Source organism: Ambystoma mexicanum, chromosome 2p (assembly GCF_040938575.1).
Source record: "Ambystoma mexicanum isolate Mex_15411 chromosome 2p, UKY_AmexF1_1, whole genome shotgun sequence".
Taxonomy (NCBI): Eukaryota; Metazoa; Chordata; class Amphibia; order Caudata; family Ambystomatidae; genus Ambystoma; species Ambystoma mexicanum.
In genome coordinates, this window is record NC_090923.1 from 1,231,246,101 (window position 1) to 1,231,270,750 (window position 24,650).

Here is a 24,650-nt window from a genome sequence, read left to right on the forward strand (position 1 = left end):
CCTACCAAAACCATGGTATTGGAGGCGGGGGCCTACCAAAACCATGGTATTGGAGGCGGGGCCAGCCAAAATCATGGAACTGGAGGCGGAGCCAGCCATAACCATGGAACTGGAGGCGGGGCCAGCCAAAACCATGGTATTGGAGGCGGGGCTAGCCAAAACCATGGAACTGGAGGCGGGGCCTGCCAAAACCATGGTACTGGAGGCGGGGCCTGCCAAAACCATGGTACTGGAGGCGGGGCCAGCCAAAACCATGGTATTGGAGGCGGGGCCAGCCAAAACCATGGAACTGGAGGCGGGGCCAGCCAAAACCATGGTATTGGAGGCGGGTCCAGCTAATTGGAGGCGGGCTATTCAAAACCATGGTATTGGAGGCGGGGCCATTCAAAACCATGGTATTGGAGGCGGGGCCTGCCATAACCATGGAACTGGAGGCGGGGCCAGCCATAACCATGGAACTGGAGGCGGGGCCAGCCAAAACAATGGTATTGGAGGCGGGGCCAGCCAAAACCATGGAACTGGAGGCGGGCCTGCCAAAACCATGGTACTGGAGGCGGGGCCTGCCAAAACCATGGTACTGGAGGCGGGGCCAGCCAAAACCATGGTATTGGAGGCGGGGCCAGCCAAAACCATGGAACTGGAGGCGGGGCCAGCCAAAACCATGGTATTGGAGGCGGGTCCAGCTAATTGGAGGCGGGCTATTCAAAACCATGGTATTGGAGGCGGGGCCATTCAAAACCATGGTATTGGAGGCGGGGCCTGCCAAAACCATTGTATTGGAGGCGGGGCCTGCCAAAACCATGGTATTGGAGGCGGGGCCAGCCATAACCATGGTATTGGAGACGGGGCCAGCCAAAACCATGGTATTGGAGGCGGGGCCAGCCAAAACCATGGTATTGGAGGCGGGGCCTACCAAAACCATGGTATTGGAGGCGGGGCCAGCCATAACCATGGTATTGGAGGCGGGCCTGCCAAAACCATGGAACTGGAGGCGGGGCCAGCCAAAACCATGGTATTGGAGGCGGTGCCAGCCAAAACCATGGTATTGGAGGCGGGGCCAGCCAAAACCATGGTATTGGAGGCGGGGCCAGCCAAAACCATGGAACTGGAAGCGGGGCCAGCCAAAACCATGGAACTGGAGGCGGGGCCAGCCAAAACCATGGTATTGGAGGCCGGGCCAGCCAAAACCATGGTATTGGAGGCGGGGCCTGCCAAAACCATGGTATTGGAGGCGGGGCCAGCCAAAACCATGGTATTGGAGGCGGGGCCTGCCAAAACCATGGTATTGGAGGCGGGGCCTGCCATAACCATGGTAGTGGAGGCGGGGCCAGCCATAACCATGGTATTGGAGGCGGGGCCAGCCATAACCATGGTATTGGAGGCGGGGCCAGCCAAAACCATGGTATTGGAGGCGGGGCCAGCCAAAACCATGGTATTGGAGGCGGGGCCAGCCAAAACCATGGAACTGGAGGCGGGGCCAGCCAAAACCATGGTATTGGAGGCGGGGCCAGCCAAAACCATGGTATTGGAGGCGGGGCTTTCCAAAACCATGGTATTTGAGGCGGGGCCTACCAAAACCATGGTATTGGAGGCGGGGCCTACCAAAACCATGGTATTGGAGGCGGGGCCAGCCATAACCATGGTATTGGAGGCAGGGCCAGCCAAAACCATGTAACTGGAGGAGGGGCCTACCAAAACCATGGTATTGGAGGCAGGGCCTGCCAAAACCATGGAACTGTAGGCGGGGCCTACCAAAACCATGGTATTGGAGGCGGGGCCTACCAAAACCATGGTATTGGAGGCGGGGCCAGCCATAACCATGGTATTGGAGGCCGGGCCAGCCAAAACCATGTAACTGGAGGCGGGGCCTACCAAAACCATGGTATTGGAGGCAGGGCCTGCCAAAACCATGGAACTGTAGGCGGGTCCTACCAAAACCATGGTATTGGAGGCGTGGTCAGCCAAAACCATGTAACTGGAATCGGGGCCTGCCAAAACCATGGTATTGGAGGCGGGGCCAGCTAATTGGAGGCGGGGCCAGCCAAAACCATGGTATTGGAGGCGGGGCCAGCCAAAACCATGGTATTGGAGGCGGGGCCAGCAAGAAGCATGGTATAGGAGGTGGGGCCTGCCAAAACCATGGAATTGGAGGCGGGGCCTGCCAAAACCATGGTATTGGAGGCGGGGCCTGCCAAAACCATGGTATTGGAGGCAGGGCCAGCCAAGGAGGGTATTGGAGGCGGGGCCCGCCAAAACCATGGTATTGGAGGCGGGGCCTGCCAAAACCATGGTATTGGAGGCGGGGCCAGCCAAAATCATGGTATTGGAGGGTATTGGAGACGGGGCCTGCCAAAACCATGGTATTGGAGGCGGGGCCTGCCAAAACCATGGTATTGGAGGCGGGGCATGCCAAAACCATGGTATTGGAGGCGGGTCATTCAAAACCATGGTATTGGAGGCAGGGCCTGCCAAAACCATGGTATTGGAGGCGGGGCCAGCCAAAACCATGGAACTGGAGGCGGGGCCAGCCAAAACCATGGTATTGGAGGCGGGGCCAGCCAAAACCATGGTATTGGAGGCGGGGCCAGCCAAAACCATGGTATTGGAGGGTATTGGAGGCGGGGCCTGCCAAAACCATGGTATTGGAGGCGGGGCCTGCCAAAACCATGGTATTGGAGGCGGGGCCAGCCAAGGAGGGTATTGGAGGCAGGGCCTGCCAAAACCATGGAACTGTAGGCGGGGCCTACCAAAACCATGGTATTGGAGGCGTGGTTAGCCAAAACCATGTAACTGGAATCGGGGCCTGCCAAAACCATGGTATTGGAGGCGGGGCCAGCTAATTGGAGGCAGGGCCAGCCAAAACCATGGTATTGGAGGCGGGGCCAGCCAAAACCATGGTATTGGAGGCGGGGCCAGCCAAAACCATGGTATTGGAGGCGGGGCCAGCAAGAAGCATGGTATAGGAGGTGGGGCCTGCCAAAACCATGAAATTGGAGGCGGGGCCTGCCAAAACCATGGTATTGGAGGCGGGGCCTGCCAAAACCATGGTATTGGAGGCAGGGCCAGCCAAGGAGGGTATTGGAGGCGGGGCCCGCCAAAACCATGGTATTGGAGGCGGGGCCTGCCAAAACCATGGTATTGGAGGCGGGGCCTGCCAAAACCATTGTATTGGAGGCGGGGCCTGCCAAAACCATGGTATTGGAGGCGGGGCCAGCCATAACCATGGTATTGGAGACGGGGCCAGCCAAAACCATGGTATTGGAGGCGGGGCCAGCCAAAACCATGGTATTGGAGGCGGGGCCTACCAAAACCATGGTATTGGAGGCGGGGCCAGCCATAACCATGGTATTGGAGGCGGGCCTGCCAAAACCATGGAACTGGAGGCGGGGCCAGCCAAAACCATGGTATTGGAGGCGGTGCCAGCCAAAACCATGGTATTGGAGGCGGGGCCAGCCAAAACCATGGTATTGGAGGCGGGGCCAGCCAAAACCATGGAACTGGAAGCGGGGCCAGCCAAAACCATGGAACTGGAGGCGGGGCCAGCCAAAACCATGGTATTGGAGGCCGGGCCAGCCAAAACCATGGTATTGGAGGCGGGGCCTACCAAAACCATGGTATTGGAGGCGGGGCCAGCCAAAACCATGGTATTGGAGGCGGGGCCTGCCAAAACCATGGTATTGGAGGCGGGGCCTGCCATAACCATGGTATTGGAGGCGGGGCCTGCCAAAACCATGGTATTGGAGGCGGGGCCAGCCAAAACCATGGTATTGGAGGGTATTGGAGGCGGGGCCTGCCAAAACCATGTTATTGGAGGCGGGGCCTGCCAAAACCATGGTATTGGAGGCGGGGCATGCCAAAACCATGGTATTGGAGGCGGGTCATTCAAAACCATGGTATTGGAGGCAGGGCCTGCCAAAACCATGGTATTGGAGGCGGGGCCAGCCAAAACCATGGAACTGGAGGCGGGGCCAGCCAAAACCATGGTATTGGAGGCGGGGCCAGCCAAAACCATGGTATTAGAGGCGGGGCCAGCCAAAACCATGGTATTGGAGGGTATTGGAGGCGGGGCCTGCCAAAACCATGGTATTGGAGGCGGGGCCTGCCAAAACCATGGTATTGGAGGCGGGGCCAGCCAAGGAGGGTATTGGAGGCGGGGCCTGCCAAAACCATGGTATTGGAGGCGGGGCCAGCCAAAACCATGGTATTGGAGGCGGGGCCAGCCTAAACCATGGTATTGGAGGCAGGGCCAGCCAAAACCATGGTATTGGAGGTGGGGCCAGCCAAAACCATGGTATTGGAGGCGGGGCCTGCCAAAACCATGATATAAAACCATGGTATTGGAGGTGGGGCCAGCCATAACCATGGTATTAAACCATGGTATTGGAGGCGGGCCTGCCAAAATCATGGTATTGGAGGCGGGGCCAGCCAAAACCATGGTATTGGAGGCGGGGCCAGCCAAAACCATGGTATTGGAGGCGGGGCCTGCCAAAACCATGGTATTGGAGGCGGGGCCTGCCAAAACCATGGTATTGGAGGGGGGGCCAGCCAAAACCATGGAACTGGAGGCGGGGCCAGCCAAAACCATGGTATTGGAGGCGGGGCCAGCCAAAACCATGGTATTGGAGGCGGGGCCAGCCAAAACCATGATATTGGAGGCGGGGCAAGCCAAAACCATGGTATTGGAGGCAGGGCCAGCCAAAACCATGGAACTGGAGGCGGGGCCATCCAAAACCATGGTATTGGAGGCGGGGCCTGCCAAAACCATGGTATTGGAGGCGGGGCCTGCCACAACCATGGTATTGGAGGCGGGGCCAGCCAAAACCATGGTATTGGAGGCCGGGCCAGCCAAAACCATGGAACTGGAGGCGGGGCCAGCCAAAACCATGGTATTGGAGGTGGGGCCTGCCAAAACCATGGTATTGGAGGGGGGGCCATTCAAAACCATGGTATTGGAGGCGGGTCATTCAAAACCATGGTATTGGAGGCGGGGCCAGCCAAAACCATGGTATTGGAGGTGGGGCCAGCCTAAACCATGGTATTAGAGGCGGGGCCAGCCAAAACCATGGTATTGGAGGCAGGGCCAGCCAAAACCATGGTATTGGAGGCGGGGCCAGCCAAAACCATGGTATTGGAGGCGGGGCTTTCCAAAACCATGGTATTTGAGGCGGGGCCTACCAAAACCATGGTATTTGAGGCGGGGCCTACCAAAACCATGGTATTGGAGGCGGGGCCAGCCATAACCATGGTATTGGAGGCAGGGCCAGCCAAAACCATGTAACTGGAGGAGGGGCCTACCAAAACCATGGTATTGGAGGCAGGGCCTGCCAAAACCATGGAACTGTAGGCGGGGCCTACCAAAACCATGGTATTGGAGGCGGGGCCTACCAAAACCATGGTATTGGAGGCGGGGCCAGCCATAACCATGGTATTGGAGGCCGGGCCAGCCAAAACCATGTAACTGGAGGCGGGGCCTACCAAAACCATGGTATTGGAGGCAGGGCCTGCCAAAACCATGGAACTGTTGGCGGGGCCTACCAAAACCATGGTATTGGAGGCGTGGTCAGCCAAAACCATGTAACTGGAATCGGGGCCTGCCAAAACCATGGTATTGGAGGCGGGGCCAGCTAATTGGAGGCGGGGCCAGCCAAAACCATGGTATTGGAGGCGGGGCCAGCCAAAACCATGGTATTGGAGGCGGGGCCAGCCAAAACCATGGTATTGGAGGCGGGGCCAGCAAGAAGCATGGTATAGGAGGTGGGGCCTGCCAAAACCATGGAATTGGAGGCGGGGCCTGCCAAAACCATGGTATTGGAGGCGGGGCCTGCCAAAACCATGGTATTGGAGGCAGGGCCAGCCAAGGAGGGTATTGGAGGCGGGGCCCGCCAAAACCATGGTATTGGAGGCGGGGCCTGCCAAAACCATGGTATTGGAGGCGGGGCCAGCCAAAATCATGGTATTGGAGGGTATTGGAGACGGGGCCTGCCAAAACCATGGTATTGGAGGCGGGGCCTGCCAAAACCATGGTATTGGAGGCGGGGCATGCCAAAACCATGGTATTGGAGGCGGGTCATTCAAAACCATGGTATTGGAGGCAGGGCCTGCCAAAACCATGGTATTGGAGGCGGGGCCAGCCAAAACCATGGAACTGGAGGCGGGGCCAGCCAAAACCATGGTATTGGAGGCGGGGCCAGCCAAAACCATGGTATTGGAGGCGGGGCCAGCCAAAACCATGGTATTGGAGGGTATTGGAGGCGGGGCCTGCCAAAACCATGGTATTGGAGGCAGGGCCTGCCAAAACCATGGTATTGGAGGCGGGGCCAGCCAAGGAGGGTATTGGAGGCAGGGCCTGCCAAAACCATGGAACTGTAGGCGGGGCCTACCAAAACCATGGTATTGGAGGCGTGGTCAGCCAAAACCATGTAACTGGAATCGGGGCCTGCCAAAACCATGGTATTGGAGGCGGGGCCAGCTAATTGGAGGCGGGGCCAGCCAAAACCATGGTATTGGAGGCGGGGCCAGCCAAAACCATGGTATTGGAGGCGGGACCAGCCAAAACCATGGTATTGGAGGCGGGGCCAGCCAAAACCATGGTATTGGAGGCGGGGCCAGCAAGAAGCATGGTATAGGAGGTGGGGCCTGCCAAAACCATGAAATTGGAGGCGGGGCCTGCCAAAACCATGGTATTGGAGGCGGGGCCTGCCAAAACCATGGTATTGGAGGCAGGGCCAGCCAAGGAGGGTATTGGAGGCGGGGGCCGCCAAAACCATGGTATTGGAGGCGGGGCCTGCCAAAACCATGGTATTGGAGGCGGGGCCAGCCAAAACCATGGTATTGGAGGGTATTGGAGGCGGGGCCTGCCAAAACCATGTTATTGGAGGCGGGGCCTGCCAAAACCATGGTATTGGAGGCGGGTCATTCAAAACCATGGTATTGGAGGCAGGGCCTGCCAAAACCATGGTATTGGAGGCGGGGCCAGCCAAAACCATGGAACTGGAGGCGGGGCCAGCCAAAACCATGGTATTGGAGGCGGGGCCAGCCAAAACCATGGTATTGGAGGCGGGGCCAGCCAAAACCATGGTATTGGAGGGTATTGGAGGCGGGGCCTGCCAAAACCATGGTATTGGAGGCGGGGCCTGCCAAAACCATGGTATTGGAGGCGGGGCCAGCCAAGGAGGGTATTGGAGGCGGGGCCTGCCAAAACCATGGTATTGGAGGCGGGGCCAGCCAAAACCATGGTATTGGAGGCGGGGCCAGCCTAAACCATGGTATTGGAGGCAGGGCCAGCCAAAACCATGGTATTGGAGGTGGGGCCAGCCAAAACCATGGTATTGGAGGCGGGGCCTGCCAAAACCATGATATAAAACCATGGTATTGGAGGTGGGGCCAGCCATAACCATGGTATTAAACCATGGTATTGGAGGCGGGCCTGCCAAAATCATGGTATTGGAGGCGGGGCCAGCCAAAACCATGGTATTGGAGGCGGGGCCTGCCAAAACCATGGTATTGGAGGCGGGGCCTGCCAAAACCATGGTATTGGAGGGGGGGCCAGCCAAAACCATGGAACTGGAGGCGGGGCCAGCCAAAACCATGGTATTGGAGGCGGGGCCAGCCAAAACCATGGTATTGGAGGCGGGGCCAGCCAAAACCATGATATTGGAGGCGGGGCAAGCCAAAACCATGGTATTGGAGGCTGGGCCAGCCAAAACCATGGAACTGGAGGCGGGGCCATCCAAAACCATGGTATTGGAGGCGGGGCCTGCCAAAACCATGGTATTGGAGGCGGGGAATGCCACAACCATGGTATTGGAGGCGGGGCCAGCCAAAACCATGGTATTGGAGGCCAGGCCAGCCAAAACCATGGAACTGGAGGCGGGGCCAGCCAAAACCATGGTATTGGAGGTGGGGCCTGCCAAAACCATGGTATTGGAGGGGGGGCCATTCAAAACCATGGTATTGGAGGCGGGTCATTCAAAACCATGGTATTGGAGGCGGGGCCAGCCAAAACCATGGTATTGGAGGTGGGGCCAGCCTAAACCATGGTATTAGAGGCGGGGCCAGCCAAAACCATGGTATTGGAGGCAGGGCCAGCCAAAACCATGGTATTGGAGGCGGGGCCTGCCAAAACCATGGTATTGGAGGCGGGGCCAGCCAAAACCATGGAACTGGAGGCAGGGCCAGTCAAAACCATGGTATTGGAGGCGGGGCCTACCAAAACCATGGTATTGGAGGGGGGGCCATTCAAAACCATGGTATTGGAGGCGGGTCATTCAAAACCATGGTATTGGAGGCGGGGCCAGCCAAAACCATGGTATTGGAGGCGGGGCCAGCCTAAACCATGGTATTGGAGGCGGGGCCAGCCAAAACCATGGTATTGGAGGCGGGGCCTGCCAAAACCATGGTATTGGAGGCGGGGCCTGCCAAAACCATGATATAAAACCATGGTATTGGAGGTGGGGCCAGCCATAACTATGGTATTAAACCATGGTATTGGAGGCGGGCCTGCCAAAACCATGATATTGGAGGCGGGGCCAGCCAAAACTATGTAACTGGAGGCGGGGCCAGCCAAAACCATGGTATTGGAGGCGGGGCCAGTCAAAACCATGGTATTGGGGGCGGGTCATTTAAAACCATGGTATTGGAGGCGGGGCCAGCCAAAACCATGGAATTGGAGGCGGGGCCAGCCTAAACCATGGTATTGGAGGCGGGGCCAAAAAAAACATGATATTGGAGGCGGGGCCTGCCAAAACCATGGTATTGGAGGCGGGGCCTTCCAAAACCATGATATAAAACCATGGTATTGGAGGTGGGGCCAGCCATAACTATGGTATTAAACCATGGTATTGGAGGCGGGGCCAGCCAAAACCATGTAACTGGAGGCGGGGCCAGCCAAAACCATGGTATTGGAGGCGGGGCCAGCCAAAACCATGGTATTGGAGGCGGGGCCAGCCAAAACCATGGTATTGGAGGCAGGGCCAACCAAAACCATGGTATTGGAGGGTATGGAGGCGGGGCCAGCCAAAACCATGGTATTGGAGGCGGGGCCAGCCAAAACCATGGTATTGGAGGCAGGGCCAGCCAAAACCATGATATAGGAGGCGGGGCCTGCCAAAACCATGGTATTGGAGGCGGGGCCTGCCAAAACCATGGTATTGGAGGTGGGGCCTGCAAAAACCATGGTATTGGAGGCGGGGCCAGCCAAAACCATGGAACTGGAGGCGGAGCCAGCCAAAACCATGGTATTGGAGGCGGGGCCAGCCTAAACCATGGTATTAGAGGCGGGGCCAGCCAAAACCATGGTATTGGAGGCGGGGCCTGCCAAAACCATGGTATTGGAGGCGGGGCCAGCCAAAACCATGAAACTGGAGGCAGGGCCAGACAAAACCATGGTATTGGAGGCGGGGCCTACCAAAACCATGGTATTGGAGGGGGGCCATTCAAAACCATGGTATTGGAGGCGGGTCATTCAAAACCATGGTATTGGAGGCGGGGCCAGCCAAAACCATGGTATTGGAGGCGGGGCCAGCCTAAACCATGGTATTGGAGGCGGGGCCAGCCAAAACCATGGTATTGGAGGCAGGGCCAGCCAAAACCATGGTATTGGAGGCAGGGCCTGCCAAAACCATGGTATTGGAGGCGGGGCCTGCCAAAACCATGATATAAAACCATGGTATTGGAGGTGGGGCCAGCCATAACTATGGTATTAAACCATGGTATTGGAGGCGGGCCTGCCAAAACCATGATATTGGAGGCGGGGCCAGCCAAAACCATGTAACTGGAGGCGGGGCCAGCCAAAACCATGGTATTGGAGGCGGGGCCAGTCAAAACCATGGTATTGGGGGCGGGTCATTTAAAACCATGGTATTGGAGGCATGGCCAGCCAAAACCATGGTATTGGAGGCGGGGCCAGCCTAAACCATGGTATTGGAGGCGGGGCCAAAAAAAACATGATATTGGAGGCGGGGCCAGCCAAAACCATGTAACTGGAGGCGGGGCCAGCCAAAACCATGGTATTGGAGGCGGGGCCTACCAAAACCATGGTATTGGAGGCGGGGCCTTCCAAAACCATGGTATTGGAGGCGGGGCCTACCAAAACCATGGTATTGGAGGCGGGGCCAGCCAAAACCATGGTATTGGAGGCGGGGCCAGCCAAAACCATGGTATTGGAGGCGGGGCCATCAAAAACCATGGAACTGGAGGCGGGGCCAGCCAAAACCATGGTATTGGAGGCGGGGCCAGCCAAAACCATGGTATTGGAGGCAGGGCCAGCCAAAACCATGGTATTGGAGGGTATGGAGGCGGGGACAGCCAAAACCATGGTATTGGAGGCGGGGCCAGCCAAAACCATGGTATTGGAGGCAGGGCCAGCCAAAACCATGATATAGGAGGCGGGGCCTGCCAAAACCATGGTATTGGAGGCGGGGCCTGCCAAAACCATGGTATTGGAGGCGGGGCCTGCCAAAACCATGGTATTGGAGGCGGGGCCAGCCAAAACCATGGAACTGGAGGCGGAGCCAGCCAAAACCATGGTATTGGAGGCGGGGCCAGCCAAAACCATGGTATTGGAGGCGGGGCCAGCCAAAACCATGGTATTGGAGGTGAAGCCATCCAAAACCATGGAACTGGAGCTGGGGCTAGCCAAAAGCATGGTATTGGAGGTGGTGCCTGCCAAAAGCATGGTATTGGAGGCGGGGCCAGACAAAACCGTGTTATTGGAGGCGGGGCCAGCCAAAACCATGGTATAAAACCATAAAACCATGGTCTAAAACCATGGTATTGGAGGCGGGGCCAGCCAAAACCATGGAACTGGAGGCAGAGCCAGCCAAAACCATGGTATTGGAGGCGGGGCCAGCCAAAACCATGGTATTGGAGGCGGGGCCAGCCAAAACCATGGTATTGGAGGCGGGGCCAGCCAAAACCATGGTATTGGAGGCGGGGCCAGCCAAAACCATGGTATTGGAGGCGGGGCCTGCCAAAACCATGATATTGGAGGCGGGGTCTACCAAAACCATGGTATTGGAGGCGGGCCCTGCCAAAACCATGGTATTGGAGGCAGGGCCAGCCAAAACCATGGTATTGGAGGCGGGGCCAGTCAAAACCATGGTATTGGGGGCGGGTCATTTAAAACCATGGTATTGGAGGCGGGGCCAGCCAAAACCATGGTATTGGAGGCGGGGCCAGCCTAAACCATGGTATTGGAGGCGGGGCCAAAAAAAACATGATATTGGAGGCGGGGCCAGCCAAAACCATGTAACTGGAGGCGGGGCCTGCCAAAACCATGGTATTGGAGGCGGGGCCTACCAAAACCATGGTATTGGAGGCGGGGCCTACCAAAACCATGGTATTGGAGGCGGGGCCTTCCAAAACCATGGTATTGGAGGCGGGGCCTGCCAAAACCATGGTATTGGAGGCGGGCCTGCCAAAACCATGATATTGGAGGCGGGGCCAGCCAAACCATGGTATTGGAGGCGGGGCCAGCCAAAACCATGGTATTGGAGGCGGGGCCAGCCAAAACCATGGTATTGGAGGCGGGGCCAGCCAAAACCATGATATTGGAGGCGGGGCCAGCCAAAACCATGGTACTGGAGGCGGGGCCAGCCAAAACCATGGTACTGGAGGCGGGGCCAGCCAAAACCATGGTATTGGAGGCGGGGCCAGCCAAAACCATGGTACTGGAGGCGGGGCCAGCCAAAACCATGGAACTGGAGGCGGGGCCAGCCAAAACCATGGTACTGGAGGCGGGGCCTGCCAAAACCATGGAACTGGAGGCGGGGCCTGCCAAAACCATGGTATTGGAGGCGGGGCCTGCCACAACCATGGTATTGGAGGCGGGGCCAGCCAAAACCATGGTATTGGTGGCGGGGCCAGCCAAAACCATGGTATTGGAGGCGGGGCCAGCCAAAACCATGATATTGGAGGCGGGGCCAGCCAAAACCATGGTACTGGAGGCGGGGCCAGCCAAAACCATGGTACTGGAGGCAGGGCCAGCCAAAACCATGGTATTGGAGGCGGGGCCAGCCAAAACCATGGTATTGGAGGCGGGGCCAGCCAAAACCATGGTATTGGAGGCAGGGCCAGCCAAAACCATGGTATTGGAGGCGGGGCCTGCCAAAACCATGGTATTGGAGGCGGGGCCAGCCTAAACCATGGTATTGGAGGCGGGGCCAGCCAAAACCATGGTATTGGAGGCAGGGCCAGCCAAAACCATGGTATTGGAGGCGGGGCCAGCCAAAACCATGGTATTGGAGGCGGGGCCTGCCAAAACCATGGTATTGGAGGCGGGGCCTGCCAAAACCATGATATAAAACCATGGTATTGGAGGTGGGGCCAGCCATAACCGTGATATTGGAGGCGGGGCAAGCCAAAACCATGATATTGGAGGCGGGGCCAGCCAAAACCATGGTATTGGAGGCGGGGTCTACCAAAACCATGGTATTGGAGGCGGGGCCTGCCAAAACCATGGTATTGGAGGGGGGGCCATTCAAAACCATGGTATTGGAGGCGGGTCATTCAAAACCATAGTATTGGAGGCGGGGCCAGCCAAAACCATGGTATTGGAGGCGGGGCCTGCCAAAACCATGGTATAGGAGCCGGGGCCTGCCAAAACCATGGAATTGGAGGCGGGGCCTGCCAAAACCATGGTATTGGAGGCAGGGCCTGCCACAACCATGGTAATGGAGGCGGGGCCAGCCAAAACGAGGCGGGGCCAGCCAAAACCATGGTATTGGAGGCGGGGCCTGCCAAAACCATGGTATTGGAGGCAGGGCCAGCCAAAACCATGGTATTGGAGGCGGGGCCTGCCAAAACCATGGTATTGGAGGCGGCGCCTGCCAAAACCATGGTATTGGAGGCGGGGCCTGCCAAAACCATGGTATTGGAGGCGGGGCCTGCCAAAACCATGGTATTGGAGGCGGGGCCAGCCAAAACCATGGTATAAAACCATGGTATTGGAGGCGGGGCCAGCCAAAACCATGGTATTGGAGGCAGGGCCAGCCAAAACCATGGTATTGGAGGCGGGGCCAGCCAAAACCATGGTATTGGAGGCGGGGCCTGCCAAAACCATGATATAAAACCATGGTATTGGAGGTGGGGCCAGCCATAACCATGGTATTAAACCATGGTATTGGAGGCGGGCCTGCCAAAACCATGGTATTGGAGGCGGGGCCAGCCAAAACCATGGTATTGGAGGCGGGGCCAGCCAAAACCATGGTATTGGAGGCGGGGCCTGCCAAACCCATGGTATTGGAGGCGGGGCCTGCCAAAACCATGGTATTGGAGGCGGGGCCCGCCAAAACCATGGAACTGGAGGCGGGGCCAGCCAAAACCATGGTATTGGAGGCGGGGCCAGCCAAAACCATGATATTGGAGGCGGGGCCATCAAAAACCATGGTATTGTAGGCGGGGCCAGCCAAAACCATGATATAAAACCAGGGGCCAGCCAAAACCATGGTATTGGAGGCGGGGCCAGCCAAAACCATGGTATTGGAGGCGGGGCTAGCCAAAACCATGGTATTGGAGGCGGGGCCAGCTAATTGGAGGCGGGGCCAGCCAAAACCATGGTATTGGAGGCGGGGCCAGCCAAAACCATGGTATTGGAGGCGGGGCCTGCCAAAACCATGGTATTGGAGGCGGGGCCTGCCAAAACCATGGTATTGGAGGCGGGCCAGTCAAAACCATGGTATTGGGGGCGGGTCATTTAAAACCATGGTATTGGAGGCGGGGCCAGCCAAAACCATGGTATTGGAGGCGGGGCCAGCCTAAACCATGGTATTGGAGGCGGGGCCAAAAAAAACATGATATTGGAGGCGGGGCCAGCCAAAACCATGTAACTGGAGGCGAGCCAGCCAAAACCATGGTATTGGAGGCGGGGCCTACCAAAACCATGGTATTGGAGGCGGGGCCATCAAAAACCATGATATTGGAGGCGGGGCCATCAAAACCATGATATTGGAGGCGGGGCCAGCCAAAACCATGTAACTGGAGGCGGGGCCTGCCAAAACCATGGTATAGGAGCCGGGGCCTGCCAAAACCATGGAATTGGAGGCGGGGCCTGCCAAAACCATGGTATTGGAGGCAGGGCCTGCCACAACCATGGTATTGGAGGCGGGGCCAGCCAAAACCATGGTATTAGAGGCGGGGCCTGCCAAAACCATGGTATTGGAGGCGGGGCCTGCCAAAACCATGGTATTGGAGGCGGGGCCATCAAAAACCATGGTATTGTAGGCGGGGCCAGCCAAAACCATGATATAAAACCATGGTATTGGAGGCGGGGCCAGCCAAAACCATGGTATTGGAGGCGGGGCCAGCCAAAACCATGATATTGGAGGCGGGGCCAGCCAAAACCATGTAACTGGAGGCGGGGCCAGCCAAAACCATGGAACTGGAGGCGGGGCCTGCCAAAACCATGGTATTGGAGGGGGGCCATTCAAAACCATGGTTTTGGAGGCGGGTCATTCAAAACCATGGTATTGGAGGCGGGGCCATCAAAAACCATGAAATTGGAGGCGGGGCCAAAAAAAACCATGATATTGGAGGCGGGGCCAGCCAAAACCATGGTATTTGAGGCGGGGCCAGCGAAAACCATGGTATTGGAGGCGGGGCCATCAAAAACCATGGTATTGGAGGCGGGGCCAAAAAAAACTATGATATTGGAGGCGGGGCCAGCGAAAACCATGGTATTGGAGGCGGGGCCATCGAAAACCATGGTATTGGAGGCGGGGCCATCAAAAACCATGGTATTGGAGGCGGGGCCATCAAAAACCATGGTATTGGAGGCGGGGCCTACCAAAACCATGGTATTGGAGGCGGGGCCATCAAAAACCATGGTATTGGAGGCGGGGCCTGCCAAAACCATGGTATAGGAGGCGGGGCCTGCCAAAACCATGGAATTGGAGGCGGGGCCTGCCAAAACCATGGTATTGGAGGCGGGGCCTGCCAAAACCATGGTATTGGAGGCGGGGCCAGCCAAGGAGGGTATTGGAGGCGGGGCCTGCCAAAACCATGGTATTGGAGGCGGGGCCTGCCAACAAAACCATGGTATTGGAGGCGGGGCCAGCCAAAACCATGGTATTGGAGGCGGGGCCAGCCAAAACCATGGTATTGGAGGGTATTGGAGGTTGGGCCTGCCAAAACCATGGTATTGGAGGCGGGGCCTGCCAAAACCATGGTATTGGAGGCGGGGCCAGCCAAGGAGGGTATTGGAGGCGGGGCCTGCCAAAACGAGGGTATTGGAGGCGGGGCCTGCCAAAACCATGGTATTGGAGGCGGGGCCTGCCAAAACCATGGTATTGGAGGCGGGGCCAGCCAAAACCATGGAACTGGAGGCAGGGCCAGCCAAAACCATGGTATTGGAGGCGAGGCCAGCCAAAACCATGTAACTGGAGGCGGGGCCGGCCAAAACCATGGTATTGGAGGCGGGTCATTCAAAACCATGGTATTGGGGGCGGGGCCTACCAAAACCATGGTATTGGGGGCGGGGCCTACCAAAACCATGGTATTGGAGGCGGGGCCTACCAAAACCATGGTATTGGAGGCGGGGCCTACCAAAACCATGGTATTGGAGGCGGGGCCTTCCAAAACCATTGTATTGGAGGCAGGGCCTACCAAAACCATGGTATTGGAGGCGGGGCCATCAAAAACCATGATATTGGAGGCGGGGCCAGCCAAAACCATGTAACTGGAGGCGGGGCCAGCCAAAACCATGGTATTGGAGGCGGGGCCAGCCAAAACCATCGTATTGGAGGCCAAAACCATGGTATTGGGTGCGGGGCCTACCAAAACCATGGTGTTGGAGGCGGGGCCTACCAAAACCATGGTATTGGAGGAGGGGCCTGCCAAAAACATGGTATTGTAGGCGGGGCTAGCCAAAACCATGGTATTGGAGGCGGGGCTAGCCAAAACCATGGTATTGGAGGCGGGGCCAGCCAGGCGGGGCCAGCTAATTGGAGGCGGGGCCAGCCAAAACCATGGTATTGGAGGCGGGTCATTCAAAACCATGGTATTGGAGGCAGGGCCAGCCAAAACCATGGTATTGGAGGCGGGGCCAGCCTAAACCATGGTATTGGAGGCGGGGCCAGCCAAAACCATGGTATTGGAGGCAGGGCCAGCCAAAACCATGGTATTGGAGGCGGGGCCTGCCAAAACCATGGTATTGGAGGCGGGGCCTGCCAAAACCATGATATAAAACCATGGTAATGGAGGTGGGGCCAGCCATAACTATGGTATTAAACCATGGTATTGGAGGCGGGCCTGCCAAAACCATGATATTGGAGGCGGGGCCAGCCAAAACCATGTAACTGGAGGCGGGGCCAGCCAAAACCATGGTATTGGAGGCGGGGCCAGTCAAAACCATGGTATTGGGGGCGGGTCATTTAAAACCATGGTATTGGAGGCGGGGCCAGCCAAAACCATGGTATTGGAGGCCAAAACCATGGTATTGGAGGCGGGGCCTACCAAAACCATGGTATTGGAGGCGGGGCCTACCAAAACCATGGTATTGGAGGCGGGGCCAGCCAAAACCATGGTATTGGAGGCGGGGCTAGCCAAAACCATGGTATTGGAGGCGGGCCAGCCAGGCCGGGCCAGCTAATTGGAGGCGGGGCCAGCCAAAACCATGGTATTGGAGGCGGGGCCAGCCAAAACCATGATATTGGAGGCAGGGCCAGCCAAAACCATGTAACTGGAGGCGTGGCCGGCCAAAACCATGTAACTGGAGGCGGGGCCAAAAAAAAACATGATATTGGAGGCGGGGCCAGCCAAAACCATGTAACTGGAGGCGGGGCCAGCCAAAACCATGGTATTGGAGGCGGGGCCAGTCAAAACCATGGTATTGGGGGCGGGTCTTTCAAAACAATGGTATTGGAGGCGGGGCCAGCCAAAACCATGGTATTGGAGGCGGGGCCAGCCAAAACCATGGTATTGGAGGCGGGGCCAAAAAAAAACACGATATTGGAGGCGGGGCCTACCAAAACCATGGTATTGGAGGCGGGGCCTACCAAAACCATGGTATTGGAGACGGGGCCTACCAAAACCATGGTATTGGAGGCGGGGCCATCAAAAACCATGATATTGGAGGCGGGGCCAGCCAAAACCATGGTATTGGAGGCGTGGCCAGCCAAAACCATGGTATTGGAGGCGGGGCCAGCCAAAACCATGGTATTGGAGGCGGGGCCAGCCAAAACCATGGTATTGGATGCGGGGCCTGCCAAAACCATGGTATTGGAGGCGGGGCCTACCAAAACCATGGTATTGGAGGCGGGGCCTGCCAAAACCATGGTATTGGAGGCGGGGCCAGGCAAAACCATGGTATTGGAGGCGGGGCCAGCCAAAACCATGGTATTGGAGGCGGGGCCAGCCAAAACCATGGTATTGGAGGCGGGGCCTGCCAAAACCATGGTATTGGAGGCGGGGCCAGTCAAAACCATGGTATTGGGGGCGGGTCATTTAAAACCATGGTATTGGAGGCGGGGCCAGCCAAAACCATGGTATTGGAGGCGGGGCCAGCCTAAACCATGGTATTGGAGGCAGGGCCAAAAAAAACATGATATTGGAGGCGGGGCCAGCCAAAACCATGTAACTGGAGGCGGGGCCAGCCAAAACCATGGTATTGGAGGCGGGGCCTACCAAAACCATGGTATTGGAGGCGGGGCCTTCCAAAACCATGGTATTGGAGGCGGGGCCTACCAAAACCATGGTATTGGAGGCGGGGCCATCAAAAACCATGATATTGGAGGCGGGGCCATCAAAAACCATGATATTGGAGGCGGGGCCAGCCAAAACCATGTAACTGGAGGCGGGGCCAGCCAAAACCATGGTATTGGAGGCGGGGCCAGCCAAAACCATGGTATTGGAGGCCAAAACCATGGTATTGGGTGCGGGGCCTACCAAAACCATGGTATTGGAGGCGGGGCCTACCAAAACCATGGTATTGGAGGCGGGGCCTACCAAAACCATGGTATTGGAGGCGGGGCCAGCCAAAACCATGGTATTGGAGGCGGGGCTAGCCAAAACCATGGTATTGGAGGCGGGGCCAGCCAAAACCATGGTATTGGAGGCGGGGCCAGCCAAAACCATGGTATTGGAGGCGGGGCCAGCCATAACCATGATATAAAACCATGGTATTGGAGACAGGGCCAGCCATAACCATGGTATTGGAGGCGGGCCTGCCAAAACCATGGTATTGGAGGCGGCACCATCCAAAACCATGGTATTGGAGGCGGGGCCAGCCAAAACCATGGTATTGGAGGCGGGGCCAGCCAAAACCATGGCATTGGAGGCGGGGCCAGCCAAAACCGTGTTATTGGAGGCGGGGCCAGCCAAAACCGTGTTATTGGAGGCGGGGCCAGCCAAAACCATGGAACTGGAGGCGGGGCCAGCCAAAACCATGGTATTGGAGGCGGGCCAGCCAAAACCATGGTATTGGGGGCGGGGCCTGCCAAAACCATGGTATTGGAGGCGGGGCCTGCCAAAACCATGGTATTGGAGGCGGGGCCAGCCAAAACCATGGTATTGGAGGCGGGGCCAGCCAAAACCATGGTATTGGAGGCGGGGCCAGCCAAAACCATGGTATTGGAGGCGGGGCCAGCCAAAACCATGGTATTGGAGGGTATTGGAGGCGGGGCCATCAAAAACCATGGTATTGGAGGCGGGGCCATCAAAAACCATGATATTGGAGGCGGGGCCAGCCAAAACCATGGTATTGGATGCGGGGCCTGCCAAAACCATGGTATTGGAGGCGGGGCCTGCCAAAACCATGGTATTGGAGGCGGGGCCTGCCAAAACCATGGTATTGGAGGCGGGGCCAGCCAAAACCATGGTATTCGAGGCGGGGCCAGCCAAAACCATGGTATTGGAGGCGGGGCCAGCCAAAACCATCGAACTGGAGGCGGGGCCAGCCAAAACCATGGTATTGGAGGCGGGGCCAGCCAAAACTATGGCATTGGAGGCAGGGCCTGCCAAAACCATGGAACTGGAGGCGGGGTGTTAGGGAGAATTCTCTGTTTAGGCTGAATTTCCTAACCTAGTGAGTCCCCCAGCAGCTTTGCTGGATTTTTGGGGTTTATTTTTTTCTCCTGTCAAGAGTGAGACTCTTTTACCCTCACTCTTGGACATGATTTGAGTGTGTTTCTTTGGATCTAGATGTAGATGTGTTTAATGGGCTATGGGGTCTTTTACTCCATAGGGTTTCATGTGTTTTTGCGATGTGTGTTACACAGCACCCTCCGTGCAGTAACACAGGGGTGTCATAGTGACCCCCCAGTATAGACTCCATACCCTGGGACTGACTACTGTCTCCCAGGGCATGTAAAGTCACCATTGACTTTACTAGTCTTAAATTCTGAACAGAACCAGTACAAACCATCATATTGTGGGCGTACTGGCTGGGGCAATTCGATTGCCGCAGGGTCTGTTAGTCGAGGGGGCACGTCTCTATTCCCCCTGATCGAGTTTTGGCTGGTGGCAGTGGATAGTACTTTTTATATTCAAACGTGAATATTTTCCTATGGGATTTCCCATTGTTTTAGGCTACTATCTTTATTTAATTATTTAAGGTAGCCTCGAACATACCGCCTGTTTATTTAATTAATATTAATTCTCCGGTTGGTATTTTTTGCCAAAACTTGATTCTAAAATGGCGTTTGTGTTCTCTTCTGTGACTCCAACCCAAGTTGAGCCCTTTGTTCCACTTTTTGGCGGGCTTCTCCACAGAAGCCCTCCAAAGTGGAGCCACTATGTCTGGGGTACTTAGGAGGGGTGGAGGGGAATGTAGGCACCCTGGACTGAGTTGTCTAGGCAACTCAAGTCGCACTCCGTCCTGATTGGCCCAAGTGGTGAGCCGGCCGGCTCACCACTTAGCATGTTTGAGTGACAGCTAGGCTGAGTGAATGGGGTTTGCTGCATAAAAGCAGGGCTTTGGGGACTGGAACTTCAGAAGTCACCACAGGACCTAAGAATCCGACGAGGGAGAAGCTGAGCCGACCTGCCACGACACCACGACCGGTGGAGCCCTGCTGGACCGTCTCACCACTTTTCCCAATGACAGAGGAGATCTCCCGCCGGAGAGTCTTCTTCCTTTGACTGGTGGGGATAACCAGTTTCACCGTCTTTTCACTTTCCTGACGTATCTCGTGGCCGCCTTGCCCGTGCTAAGCACCCCGGCAACCGGGATACCACGTTTTACCACGACTGCGAGATAAAGGTACCACCTTTTACCGGAAAACTCTGCGGCTGGTTTCTGCCCTGGTAGTGCAACGACCTGCATCTTTCCTCCACGTCGAGATCTTCTCTTCCCCTGGACGACGACGCAACTTGCAACCACTACCAAGAACAACTGCCACCGCTGGAGGATCCTTCCCACTTAAGGTACCGTGTCCCGCCTGGCTTCCCTTGCAACCGACTGTACGGGGTAGATTTAGCCCCCGGCTTTCAAACCTGGGTTAGCCTGGGACACCTTGGCTAAACTTTTCTAAGCCTCTCTAAACTCTTTTCTGAACCCTCTGCAAGACTTTCTAAGCCTAGTGTAACTGTGTGATCTTGGGCGCATTTGTGCTCTACTCTCTCTAAGAGTGGGCCCAGCCTTTGGACTTTGGCTCACCAGTGACTTTTTGCTCTCTGCCTTGCTAATAGTGTTCCTGAATCGTAGAGTGGTGTAATCCTGCATATTCTGTCTTTTTCCCTCCCTTTTTCACAACCTTAGTAGAGTGCAATCTAGTTAAGCGCTCACCTCTGTATGACAATAAGTGGTGTCTTACTGTGATTTTCTAATAAGGGAAAAAGGGGTGTATATACCATAATAGTAACTGTGTTTAGAATATTTTACAATAAAAGTGCTGGATTGTTTCAACTGTGTGTTTATAAATAAATAATTATATACTTTGATACCAAAGCTCTGGTCAGTGTTTGCTTGTATTATTGTATCTGAGTGCCTATTGAGTATACTTTGCATACTGCCTAACTCTTCTTGAGGGAAGTCTGACTGCTCAGCCACAGCTACCAGGTAAATCTGGGTGGTACAGACGGCTACCAAGTGGGTTTACTGCTAACACCTGTAGTCTTAAATCTTTTGCGGTGGTCCCTAAGGGAACTGCACAGGTTTCTGCCTAACACGGGGCCAGCCAAAACCATGGTATTGGAGGCGGGGCCAGCCAAAACCATGGTATTGGAGGCGGGGCCAGCCAAAACCATGTAACTGGAGGCGGGGCCAGCCAAAACCATGGTATTGGAGGCGGGGCCTGCCAAAACCATGGTATTGGAGGCGGGGCCAGCCAAAACCATGATATTGGAGGCGGGGCCAGCCAAAACCATGGTATTGGAGGCGGGGCCAGCCAAAACCATGGTATTGGAGGCGGGGCCAGCCAAAACCATGGTATTGGAGGCGGGGCTAGCCAAAACCATGGTATTGGAGGCGGGGCCAGCTAATTGGAGGCGGGGCCAGCCAAAACCATGGTATTGGAGGCAGGGCCAGCCAAAACCATGGTATTGGAGGCGGGGCCTGCCAAAACCATGGTATTGGAGGCGGGGCCTGCCAAAACCATGGTATTGGAGGCGGGGCCAGTCAAAACCATGGTATTGGGGGCGGGTCATTTAAAACCATGGTATTGGCGGCGGGGCCAGCCAAAACCATGGTATTGGAGGCGGGGCCAGCCTAAACCATGGTATTGGAGGCGGGGCCAAAAAAACCATGGTATTGGAGGCGGGGCTAGCCGAAACCATGGTATTGGAGGCGGGGCTAGCCAAAACCATGGTATTGGAGGCGGGGCCAGCCAGGCGGGGCCAGCTAATTGGAGGCGGGGCCAGCCAAAACCATGGTATTGGAGGCGGGGCCAGCCAAAACCATGGTATTGGAGGCAGGGCCAGCCAAAACTATGGTATTGGAGGCGGGGCCAGCCAAAACCATGGTATTGGAGGCGGGGCCTGCCAAAACCCTGGTATTGGAGGCGGGGCCTGCCAAAACCATGGTATTGGAGGCGGGGCCCGCCAAAACCATGCCAGCCAAAACCATGGTATTGGAGGCGGGGCCAGCCAAAACCATGGTATTGGAGGCGGGGCCAGCCAAAACCATGGTATTGGGTGCAGGGCCTGCCAAAACCATGGTATTGGAGGCGGGGCCTACCAAAACCATGGTATTGGAGGCGGGGCCTGCCAAAACCATGGTATTGGAGGCGGGGCCAGGCAAAACCATGGTATTGGAGGCGGGGCCAGCCAAAACCATGGTATTGGAGGCGGGGCCAGCCAAAACCATGGTATTGGAGGCGGGGCCAGCCAAAACCATGGTATTGGAGGCGGGGCTAGCTAAAACCATGGTATTGGAGGCGGGGCCAGCTAATTGGAGGCGGGGCCAGCCAAAACCATGGTATTGGAGGCGGGGCCAGCCAAAACCATGGTATTGGAAGCGGGGCCAGCCAAAACCATGGTATTGGAGGCGGGGCCTGCCAAAACCATGGTATTGGAGGCGGGGCCAGTCAAAACCATGGTATTGGGGGCCGGTCATTTAAAACCATGGTATTGGAGGCGGGGCCAGCCAAAACCATGGTATTGGAGGCGGGGCCAGCCTAAACCATGGTATTGGAGGCGGGGCCAAAAAAAACATGATATTGGAGGCGGGGCCAGCCAAAACCATGTAACTGGAGGCGGGGCCAGCCAAAACCATGGTATTGGAGGCGGGGCCTACCAAAACCATGGTATTGGAGGCAGGGCCTACCAAAACCATGGTATTGGAGGCGGGGCCATCAAAAACCATGATATTGGAGGCGGGGCCATCAAAAACCATGATATTGGAGGCGGGGCCAGCCAAAACCATGTAACTGGAGGCGGGGCCAGCCAAAACCATGGTATTGGAGGCGGGGCCTACCAAAACCATGGTATTGGAGGTGGGGCCAGCCAAAACCATGGTATTGGAGGCGGGGCTAGCCGAAACCATGGTATTGGAGGCGGGGCTAGCCAAAACCATGTTATTGGAGGCGGGGCCAGCCAGGCGGGGCCAGCTAATTGGAGGCGGGGCCAGCCAAAACCATGGTATTGGAGGCGGGGCCAGCCAAAACCATGGTATTGGAGGCAGGGCCAGCCAAAACCATGGTATTGGAGGCGGGGCCTGCCAAAACCATGGTATTGGAGGCGGCGCCTGCCAAAACCATGGTATTGGAGGCGGGGCCTGCCAAAACCATGGTATTGGAGGCGGGGCCTGCCAAAACCATGGTATTGGAGGCGGGGCCTGCCAAAACCATGGTATTGGAGGCGGGGCCAGCCAAAACCATGGTATAAAACCATGGTATTGGAGGCGGGGCCAGCCAAAACCATGGTATTGGAGGCAGGGCCAGCCAAAACCATGGTATTGGAGGCGGGGCCAGCCAAAACCATGGTATTGGAGGCGGGGCCTGCCAAAACCATGATATAAAACCATGGTATTGGAGGTGGGGCCAGCCATAACCATGGTATTAAACCATGGTATTGGAGGCGGGCCTGCCAAAACCATGGTATTGGAGGCGGGGCCAGCCAAAACCATGGTATTGGAGGCGGGGCCAGCCAAAACCATGGTATTGGAGGCGGGGCCTGCCAAAACCATGGTATAAAACCATGGTATTGGAGGCGGGGCCAGCCAAAACCATGGTATTGGAGGCAGGGCCAGCCAAAACCATGGTATTGGAGGCGGGGCCTGCCAAAACCATGGTATTGGAGGCGGGCCCGCCAAAACCATGGAACTGGAGGCGGGGCCAGCCAAAACCATGGTATTGGAGGCGGGGCCAGCCAAAACCATGATATTGGAGGCGGGGCCATCAAAAACCATGGTATTGTAGGCGGGGCCAGCCAAAACCATGATATAAAACCATGGTATTGGAGGCGGGGCCAGCCAAAACCATGGTATTGGAGGCGGGGCCAGCCAAAACCATGGTATTGGAGGCGGGGCCAGCCAAAACCATGCTATTGGAGGCGGGGCCAGCCAAAACCATGGTATTGGAGGCGGGGCCAGCCAAAACCATGGTATTGGAGGCGGGGCCAGCCAAAACCATGGTATTGGAGGCGGGGCTAGCCAAAACCATGGTATTGGAGGCGGGGCCAGCTAATTGGAGGCGGGGCCAGCCAAAACCATGGTATTGGAGGCGGGGCCAGCCAAAACCATGGTATTGGAGGCGGGGCCTGCCAAAACCATGGTATTGGAGGCGGGGCCTGCCAAAACCATGGTATTGGAGGCGGGGCCAGTCAAAACCATGGTATTGGGGGCGGGTCATTTAAAACCATGGTATTGGAGGCGGGGCCAGCCAAAACCATGGTATTGGAGGCGGGGCCAGCCTAAACCATGGTATTGGAGGCGGGGCCAAAAAAAACATGATATTGGAAGCGGGGCCAGCCAAAACCATGTAACTGGAGGCGAGCCAGCCAAAACCATGGTATTGGAGGCGGGGCCTACCAAAACCATGGTATTGGAGGCGGGGCCATCAAAAACCATGATATTGGAGGCGGGGCCATCAAAACCATGATATTGGAGGCGGGGCCAGCCAAAACCATGTAACTGGAGGCGGGGCCAGCCAAAACCATGGTATTGGAGGCGGGGCTAGCCGAAACCATGGTATTGGAGGCGGGGCTAGCCAAAACCATGGTATTGGAGGCGGGGCCAGCCAGGCGGGGCCAGCTAATTGGAGGCGGGGCCAGCCAAAACC